At 44.2% G+C, this 23,069-nt stretch overlaps 1 protein-coding gene across 5 annotated transcripts in view; it reads right to left on the reverse strand.

Annotated features, from left to right (window-relative positions):
• The window catches only part of Adck1 (aarF domain containing kinase 1), a 92,718-nt gene extending 91,514 nt beyond the window's left edge, over positions 1-1,204 (reverse strand). The window contains exon 1 of one of the 5 annotated variants that reach the window (XM_087911591.1): positions 1,047-1,204. The gene's annotated coding sequence lies outside the window, so the exon portion shown is untranslated. Of the gene's footprint in view, positions 1-445; positions 601-670; positions 834-1,046 lie in introns of those variants that run through there. The other 4 variants (XM_087911597.1, XM_087911590.1, XM_087911595.1 and 1 more) reach the window with 4 other exon arrangements.
• Between the last annotated feature and the right edge of the window lie 21,865 nt (positions 1,205-23,069).

Below are 23,069 nucleotides of genomic sequence, written 5' to 3' on the forward strand. Positions count from 1 at the left end.
TGTAATGTAATGGGGTGGAGGGTGGGCCACAGGAAAGCAACTCCCAGGGGCGGTACAGCTGCAGCAGTGAAGCTGGCAAACATGGACAAAAGCAAAAACAACAAACAAACAAAAAAAAACACAACCATAACCAGGTATGAAGAATTTATGAATTTTTTTTTCTTCTAAAATAGTAGCATTCAAATCATGGTCCCCAGGACAACAACATTGTATCTCCAGGATTCATGTTAAACATGCCGATTTCAGACTTCAAATACCATCCTAGAATCAGAAGTTTGGAGGGGAATGGGCAGAATTCTGTATAGTAACAAGCCCTCCACATAATTCTGCTGCGTACTATACAGCCTGAGAACTACGGTGACGAGAAGACGCTTAAAGAAAATTTGTAACAGGACAAAATCTAATTCCTATCAACTCAGCAATTCTTTCTCGAGCGCCTACTAACCGCTAAGCTTCCCACTTGGTGGCAAGTAAACGCCACTGGAGTCTGGGACAGCTGTACTGGGTGTCTTCTAATGGCTTTCTCTCCATAAATCAGCTGGATGCACAGGGCATCTGGAAATTAGACTCGCGGATCAAAAGTAGACTGGCGCCTGTTGCAAGCTTAGGTGACCTGGTCTCTAGGGAGCCCCCTGCTCTTCACCACTCCACGCTCACCGCCCCCGGCTACCTCCGCGTGGAAGCCCACAAGGCCACCAAGGTGAGAATGCTTCTGGCGGAGCCACTCGCAGCCCCTCTCCACCTCCGCCTACCGGTGCACGCAAGGTTGGGCCACCAAAGTGACCAGTCCGCGCTAACGACCGCTAGGGCACAGAGCTACAGAGTCGCAGAGAAAGGGGGCGGGGCACTGCGAGTCACCAGAACCACGTGGTCGCGCCTACTGAGGTGACAAGGTCACACGCCCCAGTTTCCTCCCAGCTTCGCCAGGGCTGCAAAGCCTGAGCTCAGGAGATGAGGAGCCCGTCTGCACCCGCTCCCCCGCGCTCCACGAGCCGCGCGATCTGGGGGCCGGGTCTGTCCTGGCTCGGTGCGCGGGTGCTACTCACCCAGAGGGAAGAGAAGCAGAACCGCCTGGATCCCAAACTCCAGGAAACCGTACCTCCGCCACCCCGGCGCTTACTAAAGCCGGGGCCGCGCGGCCTGCCGGGACTTGTAGTTCTCCTCGTTTCCTTAGGCCGCGGACCCCAGCCAGAGCACCTGCTATTCTGAGACTACACCACTCTCCATCCCTGAGCCAGAGCGGAGTCTTTCTCTGTCGTTTTTCTCTGCCTGAGATACCGACGAGGAATCTTATCCAGAATGTTTTTCAGGAGTCAGGTTATGGATTCGTATTTAGTGAGAGGATGCAATTGTAGAGCTGTAGGCTTTAAGTAGGCATTAGAGTGAGTCAGCGAAGAAGAAATTTACTGACAGTTTTCAAATAGTAAGAACACGCAGATGGATCTGAGTTATCTGTGATCCTGATATATTGACCTCTAATGACCAAATGTTGACTTAGAAGATGTACTTTGAAAACATTTACAAGACACCCATGCTATAAATATCAGAAGCTGTTCCCGTTGTAGGATGACAAAGACAGAATGGGGAAATTCATCTGTCAATTCAATGTAATTCTAATCAAATCTCCAACAGGATTTTTACCTGGCCCTTCACAAGCTGATCAAAGGATTACATAGGAAAACACAGAATAAAGCATAATCAAAACATTAGTGAAGAACATGCTTCAAGGACTTGGACTTCCACATTCCACAAGTGCAATTAGGCCATGAAAATTAAGACCATGTGACATTGGCATAGGCATGAGTAGAAGGGTAGAATCCCCAAAAGAGCCCAGAAGCCTCCAGACCTCTGTGGAAGCTTGATTCTGATAGGCAGGCATTCCAGATCATGGGGAAATATGGGGGTTCCAGGGCATGAGCTGAACCCTAGTTATCTGTGGGACCCTTCAACTAGCTCCACATGCAGAAACTAATTGAAGTTAAGAGTCCAACGAGAAAATTAAGGCAAATTTTAAAGGAAAACATCCTCATGAGCTCAAGAAAGGGCTTACGTGTCATATGCACCACATGTAAAGGGATCCTTGATACATTGAAACTGTATTAAATGTAAGAATTTAGCTTCATTGAAAGGCATCATAAGTAAAAAGTCACATATTTGACTGAATGTGCTGGTGCACATTTAATCCCAGCACTCAAAGGGTAAAGGCATATGGATCTCCGTGAATTCAAGACTAGCCTGGTCTACAAAGCCAGTTCCAGGACAGCCAAGACTACATAAAGAAACTCTGACTCAAATAAAGAAAAGGTGAAAAAAAAAGAAAAAAAAAAGGTGGTGGGGGATACTTTAAAAAGGGTAAAAGAGCCACGTGAAGACTGGAAGGAAGTGATTGCAGAGGCCGGAGAGCTAGCTCAGCAGTTAAGAGCACTTGCTGCTCTTACAGAGGACCCAGGTTCATTCTCCAGCACCCACATGGCAACTCACAACTAACTGAAACTTCAGTTCCAGGGGATCCAATGCCCTCTTCTGACCTTTGTGAGCACCAAGCACACATGTGGTTTATACACGTACATGTAGGTCAAACACTTATAAAATCAAATGAATAAATCCGTTTTGTCCCAGGGTGCACAAATAATGGGGTACAGATCACCGAAGTCTAGGAACCAGAAGCTAACTTTATTCCAGTCACTCCAGGGAAAGGGAAAAAAAGAGAGAGAAAGAAAGGAAGGAAGGAAGGAAGGAAGGAAGGAAGGAAGGAAGGAAGGAAGGAAACCTCCAGCTCACTGGGGCCACAGTTCAATAGAAACCAGTGGTGAGCCTCTTCTTATAGTAAAAATTAAGCATTAGGTATGGGTCAAAGAGCTTTTACAATCTTGAGGTTAGGCTTAAAGTCACGTTACATTTTAAGATTTACAGCTTTTGATCATAGGATGCTAACTTAAGATGCTCGCAGAAGGCTGCGGATGAGGCAGCTGCTTTTCACTGTCCCTGAAAAACTGCAAGGCAGAAAATAGAGTTCCACAGAGGGGCAGTTAAAAGCAGGGAGTCCCTGATAGAGGACATAGTTAGAAGCTAACCTTTGCCTGCAGTAACTGCCTAGCTAGAAGGCAGGAAGCAATTGTTAAAAGTTTGCCTCTGTACACAGGCAGCTGCCAGAATGTCAGCTCTTACAGCACAAATTAATTGTTACAAGTTAACAGTGGCTGTCGGCTTCAACTTCCTCAGAGTGTGTCTAGGTTTATGACTTTTATATTCTGGGCTCTTCACTAGCTTTAAAAAAAAAGATAAAGAGAGAAGGTGACCACAGCACAGAGATGTGATGACATAGAGTTGACCAACATAGTCCTCACCAGTTCAAATTTGTAGTTCATACACACTGAAGATCAATAATGTCCAGATGGGGCAAGAATCAGTAAAGTTACATATGAATCAAGGAATATCAGGCACAAAGTAGGAAGCATTAACTCTGTCCAGGAGAAAACTAAAAGTTGGCTCATAGGTTGGGAATTAAAAATTGTACAGGGAACTCCCCAAAGGAAGGGTATTTTGGGGAACAACCCAGGAACATAGAAAGTCACCCAAAAGCACTGAGGTGGAGCAGAATGTGGCCAATGGGATGGTTCTGGGAGTAAAATGTGTGTTTGCTACACACACCTGATGATATGTGTTGGATCATCACACTACATACTGGTGAAAGGAATGACTCAGCTCCACCAAGATGTCCTCTAACCTCCACATGTGTGCTGTGGCATGAGTACATGTGCATGCACACACAGGCACACAAACATACACAAAGTAATCAGTAATTTACAAAATTTTAAAGGTTGAGCAAAGTACAGCAAAAAGACTGTGATATTTAATTTTCAAGGGGTTGGAGGTGAAGCCCAGTCATAATGCACACTCTTAGCGTGGCCAGGGTCCTGAGTTCAATTCCCAGGACCACGGAAAATAAAGAAATAAATCTCCAGATGAGAGAAAATGAATGTATTTGCCTAGCATGAGTGAAACGGTGGGGCAGAGGGGGAGGGGACATAATTTGGTTGCTATAATTAAACAGTAAGTTTGACTAAGACACTGTTAGTGCTACACGCCAGCAGTTGTCACTGAGGAATGGAAAGTGTAAAGCACTTTCAATTTATATAGTGAATGTGTAAACTTTCATATTAAAATTTAATTAAATTGATTTTTCAAGTTTGCAGACTTCCAATTAAACATGATAGATTAAACACACCTACTTAAATCCTCTCCCTTCTGAAATCCTGTGAAAATTACAAGAAAAAAAAAGAATTAAAAATGCATCTCACCCAAGAACACACAAAAAGACAAAAGCAGATAGAAAAATCAGAAGAACAGAGTAAGAAGCTCCAAAGCAGACAGGCAGCTGAGGTACCTTTAAAACAAGTAGTGACTGAATCCTAACCCCCACAAGATTCTTATTTTAGAGTCAAGATTGGGATCTGGGCCTCAGTAATCTCCCAAAGGCTCATGGGTGGTTTCACCAGGTCAGTTGTCTTAGGGTTTCTATTGCTGTGAAGAGACACAATGACCACAGCAACTGTTTTTGCTGTTTTGCTATTGTTTTTTTTTCTCTGATAATTTTTTATCACTTTATAAATAATAGGAATCAAAATTTCCACTTTCTCCCTTCCTCCTGTTGTAAGGAGAGCCGCAGGCTGTGTCCTGTCCAGCTCCCAGCCACCTGGCTCCTGGCTGCCTGGCTAGCTTAGCCCCCAAAAATAATTACATGGAAACTGTATTAATTAGATTACTGCCTGGCCCATTAGTTCTAACCTCTTATTGGCTAACTCTTACATATTTGTTTAACCCATGGCCATTAATGTGTATCGCCACTTGACTGTGGCTTACAGGCATGAGTCTAACCATCGTCCATCTCAGAGAGGAGAGCCATGGCGTCTGCCACACTGCCTTCTTCCTCCCAGCATCCAGTCCTGTCGTCCCTGCTTATCTAAGTTTTGCCCTATCAAAAGGCCAAGGCAGTTTCTTTATTTGACCAATGAAAGCAACACATAGAAAGAAGACCCTCCTACACCATCCTCCCACTTTCCTCCTGCTTCCCCCCTCACCCTCCAGTCCTAAGAGAGGGCAGGATACCCTGCCCTGTGGGAAGTCCAAGGTCCTTCCCCCCCACTCCATCCAGGCTTAGGAAGGTATGCATCCAAATAGACTAGGATCCCAAAAAACCAGTACATGCAGTAGAGACAAATCCCAGTGCCATTATCATTGGCTTCTCAGTCTGCCTCAATTGTCAGCCACATTCATAGGGTCCAGTTTGATCCCATACTCGTTCAGTCACAGTCCAGCTGGCTTTGGTGAGCTCCCATTAGGTCAGGCACACTGTCTCAGTGGGTGGACGCACCCCTCGTGGTCCTGACTTCCTTGGTCATATTCTCCCTCCTTCTGCTCTTCAATTAGACCTTGGGAGCTCAGTCCAGTGCACTCCTGTGGGTCTCTGTCTCTATCTCCATCTGTCACCAGATGAAGATTCCCTCTGGATCTTCTCAGCCCACAGCAAATCTTATAAAGGAAAACATTTAATTGGGGCTGACTTACAGTTTCAGAGGTTTAATACATTATCTTCATGGCAGCAGAGGAAGACTGTATCACACTGGGCATAGCTTGAGCATAGGAGAATTCCAAACCTGCCCCCACAGCAACACACTTCCTCAAACAAGGCCACACTTAGCCCAACAAGCCCACACTCTCTGTGCGCCTGTGCAGCCATTTTCTTTCAAACCACCAGTCAAGGGAAAGATTCTAGCAAGGAGGCAATGTGCTATGGTAAAAAAAGAAGATGCACTGAGAGTAGTTCTCAGTCACATTGTGTTTATCTACAGAGCCCTCAGCATCCTCCCAGGCCATCCCTGGACCAGGTAAATTCAGCTTCCATGGGCAGGATCCAGATATAGTACTTTGTGGAACTTCCAAGGGGTTTTAGTCTATAGCCAAGATTAGCAGCATTTAGTGCAGACTCAAAGAATTATATTTGCACCATGTGCCTTATAGAAGTTTTTCTAATTTGATGGAATCTTTATTTCCTTCTTGATAAGCATTCCATTTTCTTGGCCTCTTCTTACTTAGGAAGTCCTTGTAAGAATCAGCTGAATATTGATGTGCAGAGTTGTTACATTACATATTTAAAAAATCCACCAATGCTTCCCCCCCTGGCTCACCACACTCCAACGAGAGTAGCTTCTTTTTCATTCCTCAACCTACCAAGCTGGCTGCTGCCCTTACACTTGCTACTCCCCCTGTCTTCATAGGTGTGCTTCATCCTGGAATGTCTGTTCTCTGTGCTAAGGTTACTTCCACAGACAGGCCACCTGCGCTGGCTAGTTTTATGTCAACTTGACACAAGCTAGAGTCGTTTTGGAAGAAGAAACCTTAACTAAGAAAATTCCATCACCTGATTGGCCTTCGGGTAAACCTGCGGTGTGTTTTTTCTAATTGATGATTGATATGGGAGGGTAAAGCTCACTGTGGGAGGTGTCCCCCTAGTCTGGTGGTTCCTGGGTTCTATGAGAAAGCAGACTGAGCAAGCTGTGAGGACCTAGCCAGTAAGCAGCACCCCTCCATGGCCTCTGCATCAACTCCCGCCTCCACATTTCTGCCTTGAACTCCTGCCTTGACTGACCTGGATAATAGACTCTTTCCTCCCTACGTTGCTTTTGGTCGTGGTGTTTTATCATTGCAATAGAAACCTAACTAAGACACCATCCTTGTTTAAAACTGCCCAGCCACCCCAACATTCTCTGAGACTTACTCTATCCCCTTATAACACTTTATTATAGCACTTTTGACTTGAAATGATATCATTCATTTCTTCAGATGACTTTGTCTGTCTGCTGCTAGAATATAGATCTAGGACATTGAGGATTTGGATACACGGTGTCTGACATACAGTCAGTATTCCATGCTGAAAACAGAATGGCGACAGAGACAAAGTCCCTGCCCTTGTAGACAGAGAGCATCAGTGGGCAAAGGAGGAGAAAGAAAGGAAATGATAGAAAACAGTTTATTACAGTCATGTGCTTTAGTAAACCCTAAGGAGGACAGAAGCAGGAGAGGGACAGTGGACAATGATCCCCACTTTGAATAGCATTGTCAGGTAAGGTGTCACAGGTGAGGAAGTCAGCCACAGTAGTAGGGAGAGGGCTAAGAATATTCCAGAAAGAAGTCACAGCAAGTGTGAAGGCTCAAGGGTAAAGGAAAGCTTGGTGTTTGAGAAACAGAAAGGAATCCGGTGTGACCAAGGCAAAGACAGTCATGTGCAAGAAGGTGGAAGTGCCAGGCGGGGCTACACCACATAGAGTTTGAAGGGTTTAGATTTTAATCAATGCGTGATAGGAATCCATTGGAGAGTTTTAAAACAGGAGGGGGTCTGATCAGAGAAACTCAATAGAAAATGCAAAGTAAGCAACCAAAGCCAGAAGAGGAACATTTCAGAATCTCCCCACCAAGCCCCAGCTGTGTTTCTGCAGCAGCAAGATCCAAGACTGGTGATTGAGTTTAGGATTTCATGCAAGATGTGTGTGTGTGTCTCTGTTCCCGAAATGAACCATCTGCAAGAAGACACAAAGCACAGGGTTCCTCTTAAAGGCCGGAAACAAAATCACTGTAGAGGAAGCGATGAGGAAACTGCTCCCCGTGTTCCGGGGCAAAGGAAAGAACAAAGAGTCTGTGGTAAGCGAGGGAGCAACACGCAGTGTGATGGCCAGTGATACCCAAAGGTGACCGGTGCCCTTCAGTGAGTAGAGCACCATAAGAAGCACTGACCAAAGCCAGGAGGCTTATGTCAGTACCTTCCCGGAACGGAAAACCGGTCACGGTCCAGCTCCCTCAGCGGAGGGAGCCAATCTCCACCCCAGCTGCACTGAGGTGTGAGGACTGGAATAGCAGAAGCAGGGTCCAGCATGGGGCAGGGGGAAGACCTCCTGGGTCTGGACAATTTCTAGGCACCTGCCTAGTCTGCCCCACAATGCGGTCAGCTGTCCTGGGCCTGACGGAAGGCAAAAGGAATGTGTTTTTGATATCAGAAAGAAATCAATAACGCTGCAACAAAACACCATGACTGAAAGCTTTTACTTTCACCTTGTTGTTCATTATTGAAGGAAGTCGGGACAGGAACTCCAACAGGGCAGGAACCAGGAGGCAGGAGCTGATGCAGAGGCCATGGAGCAGTGCTGCTTACTTGCTTACTTCACATGGCCTGCTCAGTCCACTTTCTTATAGAACCCAGGACCCCCAGCCAGGGATGGCACCACCCACAATGGGCTTGGGCCCTCTCTCGTTGATCGCTAATTGAGAAAATGCCTCACATCCAGGTCTCACGGAGGCATTTTCTCAACCAAGATTCCTTCCTCTCTGATGATTCTAGCTTGGGTCAAAACCAGCCAATAAAGTGAGTAACCTAGAATTTCTGACCTGGGAGTTGAGTACCACAATAATCAAGCTGAGGAACCCCACAAATGGCATAGTACCTGGGAACATCACGGTCCTCTTCTGTCCTGAGAGGAAAACTGCCTTGTGAAAACAGTTCACCCAACTCAGTTACAGCAAAAACCATAGGAATTCTGTGTGTGTGTGTGTGGAGATAGCTCTCTCTCTCTCTCTCTCTCTCTTTCTCTCTCTCTCTCTCTCTCTCTCTGTGTGTGTGTGTGTGTGTGTGTGTGTGTGTGTGCAGGTGCACATGCTGGGAGTGCACACTGGGCTAGTGTCCATGTGGCCGTCGAGGACAGCCTCAATGTCTTTCCTTAGGTGCTAGGCCCCCTTTTTTGAGACAAAATCCCATTGGCCTGCAACTGGGCAAGTAGGCCAGCTAGCTAACTAAGTTCTTGGAATCCCTACATGGGTGCCTCCCTGGTGCCGGGATTACAAACTTGTGCTACCACACCCAGTTTTGGGGGTTGTGGTTCTGGGGATCAAACTGAGGTACTCATATTTGCAAGACAAGCATTTTACCCACCTGAGTTCTCTCCCCAGCATCCTGTCTAAATCTAAATCCAAAACAAGTTTCTTGAAGTGAAATAAATATTTATATACACACTAGTCTGAATGCTTTTAGTATATTTTACATTTACCCTTCATGATTTATGCTATCACTATCATTATTATCCCCCAATTTTACAGCTGAACAAAATATGGTCCAGAAACCTAAGTATTTGTACAAGATTACCCCACAGACACAAAGCTGAGACAAAGCCCTGTTGTAAAAGGAGCGGTGGGCTGCTTCCCGCCACCCAGCTAGCTTTACCCAAAATAATTACACAGAAACTGTATTCATTTAAACACTGCCTGGCCCATTAGTTCTAGCCTCTTATTGGCTAACTCTCACATCTTGACTAACCCATTTCTAATAATCTATATGCCATTACGAGGTCGTGGCTTACTAGCATGAGTCTAGCCAGCGTCCGTCTAGGGAAGGGGAATCATGGCATCTGCCTGACTCTGCTTCTGTCTCTCAGCACTCTGTTCTGTCTACTCCACCCACCTATGTTCGGACCTATCAAGCCAAGACAGTTTCTTTATTAACCAATGAAAGTAACACATAGACAGATGACCCTCCTACATCAAAGCCCCATGAGTCTTCACTCCAAGACTTCCCTCTGAAATGGGAGGCCTACTGTGACCAGTGATGGAGTCAGAAAGAGAATCATTTCAGGCAAATATCTAAGGCCAAAGAAAGTTGTACCCTAAGGTCCTCTGCCCATTGTAAAATGGTAAATGGTCATTCCTTTTAACTGGTCAGTCATTGACCACATTTCCCAAATTAAGGGTTTATTAATTGACCACTGAGACTCAGTGTCTTCTCTTGTAAAGCAAAAGAATTTCATAGGTAGAACTCCAAGGGTTCTTCCAACCTTCATAGTCCATGATTTTTCAAATCTATAGCAAGTTCTGATCTCCTGTTGATGTTCACACACTGAGAATGTGAAACTCGTGTAGAAGGTACCACTGAGTAAGCCTCTGCACTGAGTATTTTCTGTATTTATCACAGAGACTCTCTCCATCCTCCCTTCCCTGTGTTCCAGGAAGCTGGCTTCTGCTGTGGAATATTCCTTCTGTACCCTGTGAAAAGGTGTTGTTCTCATTGTTAATACAAAGCTGATAGGCTGATAGCTAGGCAGGAGTTTCAAGGCAGAGAGAATTCTGGGAAGAAGACGAGCAGAGTGTGAGGAGTCTCGAGCCAGATGCAGAAAAAATAACATGAGAAGGTCATAGAAGAGGCGAACAAACTTCAGGGCAGCACATAGATGAATAGAAATGTGTTAGTTTAAGTTGTAAGAGCTGGCTGGAGATAAGCCTGAGCTATCAGCCAAACATCTATAATCTTTTTTAAGTCTTTCTCATTTTAATTGTTTGGATATGGATGTGCAATACATTTTTCCCACTCCCTTTCCCTCCTCCCCTCTCCACTTCACTCTCCCCCTGCCCCCCATGCTCCCAATAAGCATTTATAATTAATATTAAGTCTCTGTGTGGTTATTTGGAACTGACTGGTGGGAAAGAAAAGTACACCTACAGGCCTCTGTACGGGCTACATGTCCGGCAGCCTCTGTCTTCTAAATGGGCTTGTTCATGTAAATCTGAGCAGGAACTAAAATGTGTATGTCAGTTTTCCTTTGCTGTGTCCAAATACTTTAAAGGGGAGAGAAAGATTTATTCCGGTTCATCATTTTGAAGCTTTCTGTCCATAGTCAGGCATCCCCTAGTGTAGTAGAACTGTCTTAATTAGGGTTTCTACAGCTGTGAAGAGACATCATGCCCACAGCAATGCCTATAAAGGAAAATATTTCCCTGGGGCTGGCTTACAGTTCCAGAGGTTTAGTCCATTATCCTCATGGCAATGTGCACAGACATGGTGCCGGAGAAGGCACAAAGAGTTCTACATCTTGATTCGCAGGCAGCAGGAAGCAACTCTGCCACACTGGACATAGCTGCGTTGGAGACCTCAAAACCCCTCCCCACAGTGACACACTTCCTCCAGCAAGGTTGCACCTCCTAATAGTGCCACTCCCTATGGGGGGGGGACTTTTTTTTTCAAATCACCACAGGAGCTGTGTGAACAATAACAATAGGAGCACGTGACAGACAAAGATGGCCACCCCAGGGGGGGCAGGAAGTAGAGCAAGTCAGCCATCTTCTTTCTTCCACTTTGGTTCAGCCTATCAGATGGCCAATTTGGAGTAGATCTTCTCCATTTAAAGTAGTTCTTCCCACCTCGATTAACCTACTCTACAAAATCTCTCAGACACGCCTACAGGTTTGTTTCCATGGTGATTTGAAATCCCATCGCGTTGGCAATCAAAATTAACCATCACAGCAACAGAGAACCACTAAAGGAGGCAACCTGGCTTCTCCAAAAATGCTACATCGTGTTCTTCTGTTCATCAAAAGAACGATGAGGCTCTGGTGTGGCAACGGACCATGGCAGAAAAGAGAGGGAGAGGGGAGAAAGGCAGGTAGGTTAAGAGAAACATCAGAAAGGCTTTTCCCAGAAGGGATGATGCACAGCTTTAGTCCCGGCACTCAGAGGCAGGTGTGCCTCTCTAAGTTTGAGGCCAGCCTGGTCTACATAGTGAATCTCAGGACAGCCAGGGCTATATAGAGAAACCCTTTCTCAAAAAAAGAAAAAGAAGAAAAAAAAAACAGGCTTTTGTCCAAAGGAAGAATTAGAAAAAAGAGGAGGGGGAGACAATGCCCAAATGCAACTGCAATGAGCAATTATAGAACAATAGCTAACTGTTTTCTGTAATTAGAGGGAGAAAACCATCACCAGTGAGGATGAGAGCTGCTTTGTCTTCCTGGACCCTCTGCACCCAAAGAAGAATGGGGCTCATGTGAGATGCAGACCAGGGACTTCAACGTCTTTTTTAGTTGTCCTGGGAAATTAATTTCACACTAGCCTTCCACTACCAGGAAAGGAGGACAGAGCAGGCAGCAAGGGCTCTCTGACGAGGAGAGGCGGGCAATTGGAAATGTGAGTCGTGCCGAGGCCGGTGGCATCCTGAGAGAGGAGAGGGTCTCCGAGCTGATAGCTGCAGGTGGGGAGGTTGGCATCTCTGCAGGAGGAGGAGGCAAATGGGCTCTGTCACTATTTCTCATCCCCCTTTCGCTAAACTCCAAGATGTAAATCCTCACATTTTATAATAAGCATGGATTACCAGCTAATAAATTTTTAAAGGGTTTTTTTTTAACCAACAGAATCACTGTGGTATATGTCAACTAATTTGCGCTCATTCACTACATAGCAGCTCACAGCTATCTGTACCACGGGTCTAAAGGGATCAGACTGCTTCTTCCGGCCTCTGAGGACACTGCACGCAGGTGCAGACAACACGGAGACTCTTTCTTCCAGAAAGTATATTATTGGTGCTAGTGCACAGGCCCAGGGATTAACATCTGTCCTAGTTAGGATCTGCTGCTGTGATGAAAAGCCATGACCTATAAACGCAACTCTATTTCACTTACACCCACAGTTCATCACTGAAGGAAGTCAGGGCAGGAACTCAAGACAGGAGCCTGGAGACAGGAACTGCTACCGACGCACGGAGAAGTACTGCTTACTAATGCTTACTCAGCCTGCTTCCTTATGGCACCAAGGACTGAGAGCCCAAATACAGCACTACTCAAAATGGGTCTGGCCACATTGATCACTAATAAAGAAAATGCACTCCAGAGTCACCCACAGGTCAATCTTATGGAGACATTTTTCTCAATTGGGACTTCCCTCTTCCCAAATGACTCTAGCTTGTGTCAAGTTGACATAAAACCAGCCAAAACAACAACCAAAGACTGGGGCCCCGTCAGTAGGACATGGTGATGTACACCTGGAAGGAAAACACTCGAGAAGTTGCTGGCAGGAGGATCATGAGTTCAAGGCCAGCCTGGAGAGGGGACCTGAAAGCTCAGCTGTCATGTGCTCTCTAAATGAATCTTTTCTGCACCGAGAGTCTAAGCTCCTGCCGCCACAAATAAAGTTTTGCATTATTATATCATATCTATAATATACACACTCGCCTTCATTTTCTACAAGCTAAGGCTCATCTCACATACAGAAATTTTAAAAAGCGTTTTACACAAATAAGTTTTCTGAGCAGAGTTTAAAGTCTTCTTGGTGGCTGGAGGGTCATATCCACAAGACAGAATGACATGTGTGCCACACGGGGAAGAGCTTGAGGTGTTGTAGCCCGTCCCTCTTCCCCTTCACTCTCTCCTTCTGCTGACTTGACTGACGTCATGTCTTCCCTACTATGATGGGATGCTTTCCCCAAAATATAAGTCATAATAAACCCTCCCTCCTCTCTAAGAGAGAGAGGGATGCAGGAATTCCTCCTGAGCTTGATGAGATGGATAGAACTATTTCCTTCATGCTGTTATTCAACATGCAGTGCCATTTCTTTCTTCATGTCTAAATCATATTGCTTTTATGAGTGTGCACATGTGTGTGTGCATGTGTATGTGGGCAGAAATCCAAGTGCTCTAATGCTCGTGTGAAGGTCAGAAGAGAGCTTGTGGAAGTCGGTTCTCTCCTTTCACCACACGGTTATCAGGGAACAAACTCGGGTCAGCGGGCTTTACCTACTAAGCCAATTCACTGACCAAATGTCTTAAAAAATAATTAGGGCCAGAGAAACGGCTGAGAGGATAAAGACATTTACCGCGCAAGCCTGACAACCTGAGTTTAATTCCCGGAACCCACTTAAAGGTAGGAGAACACTCATGGCACAAAGTTGTACTCTGCCCATCTCATCATATGTGTGCACACATACACACACACATACATACATACATACATACATACATACATGCGCACGATAATAATAATAAATTTTTAAACATAAAAACTGTTGGCAATGCTGGTGCACGCCTTTAATCCCAGCACTTGGGAGGCAGAAGCAGGCAGATAGATCTCTGTGAGGTCAAGGCCAGTCTGGTCTACAAAGAGAGTTTCAGGACAACCAGAGCCGTTACACAGAGAAATCCTATCTCAAAAAAAAAGTAAAATAAAAAAATAAAAAGCACTCCCTATACTCTGATTTCTCTTCAGATTGTATAAATTTTTCGCCTTTTACTAAAATGCACTCCCACACCCTTCCTCATACACAGATCACCACACTAAATGGCTTATTCTATGTCTAGGCATAGAAATGTACAAGATGATTTCAGCATATGTCCAGTATTAACCCTTCATTACTATAATAGAGTGAATGAGGAAGGCTAACTTAAAAAGAAAAGAGGTTTCTTAGTTACTGGAGGTTGGAAGTTAAACAGCACGCTGATAACTTTGTAAAGATAGCCTTGATTATATCACAACATGGTTGCAAGGGTGCGTGTATGTCTCCTTATTTTTAAAAAAAGATTTATTTTTATCTTATATGTATGGGTATTTAGCTGCATCTTTATCAGTGCACCATGTGTGTGCAGTGCCTACTGAGGCCAGAAGAGGGCACTGTATCATTTGGACCTGGATATAAAGATGCTTGAGAGCCACCGTGTAGATGTTGGGAATCTGAACCCAAGTCTTGTGGGAAAGCAGCCAGCGTTCTTAACCGTTGAGCCACAACGTGAAGCATCTGTTACACACTCCTAAAAACCTTATCTAATCCTTATCAGTTCCAAATGGCCTCACCTCTAAACGCTGTAGTCAAGGTAGTTTCGACCCTCTTAATGCCATTAGCATCTGACTCCAGAAACTAAACTGTCTGAATTTCAGGATGTGATCTATACTCAAATCATCCATCACCATCTTGTTTAACCACAAAGCAAGGAACCTATCAACTTCTACCAAAATTTGGCCCAGAGGTCTTTGAATCCAACATAAAGAGCCTCCCATTCATTCAATGTGCTTGGCATGGTGATACATGCCTTTAATCGTGGCATTCAGGAAGAATCAGGAAGATTCTGAGTTTGAGGTCAACCTGGTCTGCAGAGCAAGTTCCAGGACAACCAGGGTTACACAGAGAAGCTTTTTATCAAGGATCAAAAAAAAGGGTTAGGTAATTCATGCTAAATGAGCTAAAACCATAAATGGATTAAACCACATTAAATATTTTTAACTCCTTGAGTTCATTATGATACAAAAATAATGAATCACCTCTGAAAGCTGCTAGGAAACCACATAATTATTTTTGAAACCTGGTTGTTAGGGGCTGGGGATGTGGCTCAGTGTTTGTGATGTTAATCTTGAATGCCAGCTTGATTGCACTAGGAGTTACCTAGGCGATTCACCAAGCACAGTTCTTGATGTCTATGCGAAGGAGTTTCCAGAGACAAGTGGTCAGGAGGGCTCTGACCTACCAATGCTTTAATACATTGATGGATTCAGAGTTTGAATATACTATTGAGAGGTAGTGGAACTGTCGAAGCCAGTTGTGGAGGTAGTTCATTGAAAGTTTGCCTTTGCAAAGAAGGCAAACCACTTTAGAAGGGCATCCTGGCCCCCTTTCCTCTTACTTTCTATCTCATATCTAATAGGAGGCAAACCACTTTTCTGTACCGTATGCTCTTTGGCATGCTGTTCTGCCTCACCATGCAGGGACTGGAAGCAATGGAGCCAGGTGACCATGGACCAAAGCATCTCAAAGTGGGAATTAAATCTTCACTCCTTTAACTTGCATCCGGCAGGTGCTTGGCACAGCGATGGAAGTTTCCCATGGTGATAAATCCTTGACATGCAAAGGCTGAGTTGGATACAGCAGAGGGCAGGAGGGCTAGAGAGACCAATCATTGGTAGAGCATATGTCTATCATGTATAAGACCCTGAGTTCAATCACCAATTCCTTACACACAAAAATATCTATGTATATATTCTATAGATCATATATTTTATGTATATCAGTATTGAGACTGTGCTTATTAAAGAGAATCAAACGCTTTCGTTTGTGCTTTATTTTGAGAGGACAATAAAATAGTTGATGAAAGGAAATTTATGTGGGATTCTTTCTTCTGATTGGTTGGTTGGTCGACCGGTTGTTGTTTATTTTGCTGTTGCTGTTCTTTTCTTTTTGAGATAGGGTCTCATTGTAGCCAATGCTACCCTTGAACACTTAATCCTCCTGCCTCTGTCTTTCTAGATATATGCAAAATATGTCTTGCGGAAAATTTTCCTTTAAAGAGGTATTCCAATTGAAAAAGGGAAAATAAATGGCAGAATTAGACCATTACCAACTTGCAATCCTTAATGATTGACGGGTGTAACATCAACCATAAGTGAAGGCTAGCAAGACATCTGATTATTCAAATAGATGCAATCACCCCCAAATTGTTTTAGCCTTGTCCCACCTCACTGCTAAAACAAAGCGGATGTTTGAATGTTATCAGGTCTCTATATCTAATGATGGATCTATGGGAAATAGGCAGAAGTCTATACAAAGCGTTGAATAGCATCAAGCCGTTACATGACTGACCAGCAAGACAGCTCAGAGGCTGAAGACCCTTACCACCAAGCCTGACAACTCAAGTTCAAATGGAAGGATAGAAGGAATTCTTCTTGCACCCACATATACACTATAGCATGTACATGTGTGGACACATGCAATAAATAAATAAATGTAATAAAAAATAAATTACTAAATCAAGGCTGTGGGAAGGTCAAATGATCCAGCTTCTCTAATAAAGTGAGTGAGAATAAATAAAGGGGGATGCTGGGAAGATGGCTCAGTGGTTTAGGGCACTTATTGCTCCTACAGAGGACCTGGGTTCAATTCCCAGCATCCACATGGCAGCTCACAACCATTTGTAACTTGAGTTCCAGAGGATCTAATGCCCTCTTCTGACTTCCTCATGCACTAGACATGTAATACACAAATATACTTGCAGGCAAAACAACCATAGAAATGAAAATAAATACTTTAAATGTAGTTAATATTGGTATTACATCCTAGTTTTCCTACCTTTAAGTAGGTTTGAAATTTTTATAATATCAAATATTCTACAGGTTCATGTTAAGAACTTCTAATTTCAGAGCCGGGCAGTGGTGGCGCATGCCTTCAATCCCAGCACTCGGGAGGCAGAGGCAGGAGGATCTCTATGAGTTTGAGGCCAGCCTGGTCTACAAGACCTAGTTCCAGGACAGGCTCCAAAGCTACAGAGAAACCCTGTCTTGAAAAAAGAAAAAAGAAAAAAACCTTTTAATTTCAGAAAATACATTTTAGAATACTCATAATCCTACTTCCAGAGATAATCACTTCTATTATTTTACAGTATAGCCTTCTAACCTTTTAAATGGTATCTACTGTGTATATCCTGCTATGAATATTTAATATTAATATATTAAAATATATTAATTTTTAATCTGCTTAATTCAAGAAAGACATATTTTCTCTTTTCACTAAAAGTCCCAAAATATTATTCTTAATATTTACAATTGTTTTTTAGTTCCTAAAATTTATTGAACCAATCCTTTTTCATTTATATGTCTGGGTGAGTGAATGCCACATGGTTAGGGGTGCTCCATTGGTTATGAGTCACTTGTTGCACTGGTGCTGTGTTACATCCACTGAGAAAACAGCTTAGACGTGAGTTTAAGCCAATAAAAAGTCTTTATTAGTCGGCAGTGTTTGAGACCCCAGTGTAGCCCCGAGCCTTTTTCAAGGTGAGCTTTTAAGCACAAAACCACTTCCTTGGTTACCATACTTCAATTAGCAAGAATAGTTAGCCAGAACCACAGAAGCCAAAAAAAAAAAAAAAAAAAAAAAAAAAAACCAGGTTAGTACATTCAGAGACTTCCCCAGAACTATGGACTTTGATGAATTAGGCATCGTTTTCATTTTGGCAGGTGGTGTTATTTACTTGCTGGGTTTTATGACCTGAATGGAATTTCCATTATGGTGTCAGTTGTGCTAAAGTCTGGGGATCTGTTACACCGGGAACCAAACTCGGGTCCTGGGGAGAGCAGCAGGCCCTCTTAGTCGCTGAGCCAACCTTTCCAGCCCCTCAATCCTGTTTCTGCTGCTAGCATGTTTGCTGCTATAGACATCCTTCGCATTCTCCACTGGAGGGAGCACTCATGATGTGTGTGTGTGTGTGTGTGTGTGTGTCTAAGTTTAATTAATGGCATGGTTCACACCTGTAGTGCCAGCACTGTGGAAGGCTGAGGCAGGAGTACTACAGGGCCAGCTTTGGCAACATAGCAAAGATCTCCCCACACCCATCTTAAAAAGAGAATATAACATTTAATTTCAACACATGAGAGGCAGAGGCAGGTGAATCCCTGTGAGTTTGAGGCCAATGTGTTCTACATAGAGAGTTACAGGACAGCCGGGGCTGCATCAAAGACCCTGTCTCAACAAAAGAAGGGTAGGGGAGGAAGGAGGGAGGAAATATAAACATTTTTCAAGTACGTAATAAATATTGCCAAACTCCCTTCAAAAACAAAGGATTTTATACACCTCTCTAACAGCAATGAGAGTAATGAGGAAATTTCCCTTATCCCTAAAATGATTTTTTGTCTCTGCTTCCTGAATGCTGGGATTAAGGGTGTGCAGCCACACCCAGCAAGAAATCTGGAACTGGTTATATAACCAATTCACACTCAGAACAACCTTCTGAACACTTTTAATTTGACAGATTTAACAAAGAGCCTAAGGGAAAAGAGCAGCTGGTAAGTGTGTGGAAGGCGGACACGCCTGTCTTTAGTTTCTACCCGCTGTATGACGTTGGTGGAGTTAAGGGCTCTCTCTGGGCCTGTCTCCTCGTCTCTAAAAAACGAATGGTATTTCTTTGGTGGGCCACACTGTGAGCCCAGTACTTGGGAGGCTAAATCTGGAGTCTTGCCTCTTGTTCAAGCCAGTCTGGGCTATATAGTGAATTCCAGGGAAATATCAGGAATACAAAACAAGACTCTGTCTCAAAAGCTAGACGAACAAGCAAGAGTCACATTTCCTAGAGGTCATGGCCGCTGAATGAGATGATTAAATTATGATGTATTATCTCTTCTTCCCCAGAGACAGTTCTTGCCCTGGCAAATGTTAGCTATAACTGTCACCATGACTGTCTCTATTGTAGTTTGGCTCCTAGAAGAATAAAATTAATAGTTTTGTGATAGTGATTTCCCTTTACTCGAAGGGAATGTTTTTCACTGCGCATTTCAGTTTGTGAATCCATTCAGATGCTTTAAACTGTTACAAGCAACAGAAACCCCAAGGCAAGCTGATGTAGCTGGAGCGCTTGGAGATACGAAGAGCTCAAGTTGCCTATTTTTGCAATTCTCTGGGCTCTGACCCTGAATGCTGCGTGAGCCCTGCCTATGCTGGTGTCACTAGAACAAAGCTAATGTGAACCGAACAAAGTCCATATTCCTACTTTGACCTCCAGATGAAAAAAAAAAGTCCTTTCCCACTTCCACCCAATTAAGTCTTATTTTCTCCATAGCCCTGGCTGTCCTGCAACTTGAGCTGCAGACCAGTCCTGGCTGGCCTCAAACTCACAGAGATCTGCCTGCCTCTGTCTCCCAAGAGCTGGGTCAAAAACATGTGTCCAGAGCTAGGGAGATAACTCCATCAGGAAAGTACTTGCCATGCAACTCCGAGGACATGAGTTTACTCACCAGGGCTCCTGTTCAAAGCCAGGTGCAACAGGACAGGCCCACAATCTCAGCACTAAGGAGACAGAGACAGGAAGATCTCTGGGACTTGCTGGTCAGGCAACCTCGTTGAATTTGCAAGCTCCAGGTTCAATGAGAGATGTGTCTCAAAGCAAGTTGAAGGTACCTTGGACTGGAGAGATGTGTTAATGGTTAAGAGTGCTGGCTGCCCTTCCAAGGACCCGGGTTCAATTCCCAGCACCCACATGGCAGCTCACAACTGTCTATAACTCCAGTTCCAGGCCCCCATGGGCACCAGGCATGCATGTGGTATACAGATATAAATGCAGAGAAAACGTTCATAAAACATACACATAAAATAAAACAATATTTTTTAAAATGTAAAGAACAGAATTAAGAGCCCCAAACAGATCTGTACACACTTGCTACATGGCAGAGGGCCCTGCAGATCAGCCAAGGAAGAACGGGTTTTTAAATAAACACTGCTGATAAAGCTGAACACCCATGGAGGAAAAGTGAAATTGGACTGAGTCCTATCTCGCATCACAGACAATATTCAATTCCACCTGGTGGAGTTGATGTACACACAAAAGGGAAGACTATAAAACTTCTACAAGATAAGACCTAGCACAGGGAAGACTTTCTCTAACAAGACACAAGGAAGGCTAACCACAATGGAAAATATCCACAAGTATGCTAACCGCAGAATTAAATTATTTTGTTTACCAAAAGATATCATTGCGAGAGCAAAAGGGCAAGCAGAAGAGTGGAAGATATTGGCAGCAGATAAAGGACTAGTATCCAGCCACATGTAGACGTCTCACAAAGAATTAGAAAAATGCAGGGGCGGGGGTTCTCAGTGACCAGAGACTTAGGTATAAATGCTCAGCCAATAACTTAGGCTTATCTCCACCCAGCTCTTACAACTTAAATTAACCCATTTCTATTCATCTAGGTGCTGCCCTGAGGCTCATTTGCATCATCTATGAACTGCCATGTTGCTTCTTCCAAGTCGGGCTTACGATTACCCAGTGGGGGTAGATGGGGCGGGGAATCTCTGTCCTTCTTCCCAGCATTCTCTCTGGCCCCAAAATCCTGCCCAACTATCAACCAGCTTTTTATTAACAATGAGAGCAACACATTTTCACAGAGTACAGAAGTATTATCCCATAGCAGGAAAAAACATGCAACACAGATAGAAATTGAAAAAGAAATCAAAGGTAGGACTGACAAGATGGCCACAGTGCTTGCTATGTAAACAAGAAGACCTGAGTCTGATCCTCAGCATTCTTTAAGTAAAAGCTGGGTGTGGTGTTTGTCTTGGTAATCCCAGCACTGGGGAGGCAGAGACAAACAGATCCCTGGGGCTCACAACCCAGCCAGCCTAGCCTTGGCAAGTCTCAGTCCCAGTAAGAGACTCCCCCTCAGAAGAAGCTTTTTGGGCAGTGAACCATGGTTGATGCAGAAACTCACAAGTGGCCAAAGCACAGAGAATAAAAGCACGTGGCATGCTCAGTCGCCGACACAGCATCAACATCAACCCACCCATCCCTGGCTACCAAGGCCCAGGGACCCATCTCTGAAGTGGAGATGGAAAGATTGTCAGAGCCAGATGTTGGGAAGGGCCAGAACAAAACAGTGCGGTCTGGCATGACAGAAGCACTGAGTCGTGAAGTAACAGCAGCTGTGGCTACCTGCACAAGAACAATCCAGTCAATGCTGTAGCATGGAGTGGGGAGGAGTTCATGAGCATCCACCCCTGGAAGAGATGCTATTGATAGTTAATGATTTCTAGGGGATGGAGAGTCTGTATTCTTTAGGGACATGGCCCCTACTAAGCCAACCACACTCTGCAGCGGAAGGCCCAGAACTCTTAAGTTTATGGGCTGCATGAATTAGACGCAATAGTTTATTTAAAAAAAAAAAAAAAAGCTAGTTCCAGTGGTTCAGACCTTTAATCCTCGTACTGAAAAGGAAGAAGAAAACAGATCTCTGTGAGTCTAAGGCCACCCTGGTCAATAGTGAGTTCTAGGCCAGCCAGGGCTACAGAGACCCTGTCTCAAAAAAAAAGGGGAAGTGGGAAGGGTTGAGGAGGTGGGGGTAGATCTTAAAGCAGTTATGGGGAGAGTGGGAAGTGAATGTGCTCAAGCCCTATTGTATGAAATCCTCCCCAAAATTAAAAATGTTATGCCACCAACAAAAAGTGAGCAATGCCTGAGGAATGGCACCCAAAGTTGAATTTAGGTCTCTACACGGAACTAGATGGTGAGAACCTATTACTGAAGACAACATGGGCTTTGGATACAAAAAAGCAGTGAAATCAACTAGAGCTGGGCTGGAAGCATCTTCCCTGATGCACAGAAGGTGCTGTGCAGACTGCTAGGAGGTAGACAAAATTATCAACAGCTTTACGCTGCTGAGGACCCTGTGTACCACAACACTGCATGCCAGGCAAGACATGCGCATCCTGCAATAATGACAAGAGTGGAGAGAGGCCAGTAGCTTTCTGGTTGGATCTGAGGCCTGCTCCATGGGAGGGAACACATGCCTGGTACAGTATGGCTGGGGAGGTCACAGGCCCTGGTGGGGAATCTGTGTTCTGTTAAATAGAGATGTAATTAAACTGCCTTCTAAATATTTATGTTTACACCCATAGACTAGTGCCGCTCTCAACCTATGTCAGAGAAAACACTCTGTTGTTGTTGTTGTTGTTGTTGTTGTTGTTTGCAGGGGCTAATGGGTAACGAAGAGACACACAGCAGGTCTAAGTGCTGAAACTAAATGCCTGTTGAGTACTTGGCCTTAGTTGGAGCACCTGTATCACCCCATCCAAGGTTCAAGAACATGGTGGGAGAAGAAGCAAAGGACAGCGAGAGCTAGAGGACTAAGGGGGGGGCCACACAAGACCACACCCAGCAATGTCCACCCTTTAGACATGCATGGTCCAGGGGTTTATATGGTATTCACAGCGTACAACCATCATCTTCTAATTTTAGAGCTTTTTACTTCTCATCACCCCGAAAGGAAACCCTCACCCACGAGGAGCCATCTCTCATTTCCAGCCCCTGCTTCCTGCGTACCTCAGACCCGGGCAACTGCCAATCTACACTCCCTATGAATATAGCTTTTTTGAACATTTAATATAAATGCAGTGGCGCAGCAGTTACAATTTCATGGCATATTTCTTCCCCTTAGCATAATATTTTCAAGGTTCATATACATTGGCGCCTGTATCTATACATCATTCCCTCTTACCAGCAAAGACTCTAGTATGTGGACTTACTACATTTGATTTATCTATTCAAAAAAAACGTGTTTTTGTTTTTTAAGATTTTGAGGAACTACCAAGTGCTTTCACCAAACAGTTGCACCATTTTACATGCCCCACTAGAAATGCACGGGCGTTTCATTTTCTGTTGCTGTGTGTTTCTGGTTTTATTTTCTTTTTACGTGTTTATTTATTTAATGTGTGTGTATGCATGTGTGTGTGTGTTACATGTGTATGGGC

Source organism: Myodes glareolus, chromosome 11 (genome assembly GCF_982192425.1).
Source record: "Myodes glareolus chromosome 11, mMyoGla1.1, whole genome shotgun sequence".
NCBI classification, from domain to species: domain Eukaryota; kingdom Metazoa; phylum Chordata; class Mammalia; order Rodentia; family Cricetidae; genus Myodes; species Myodes glareolus.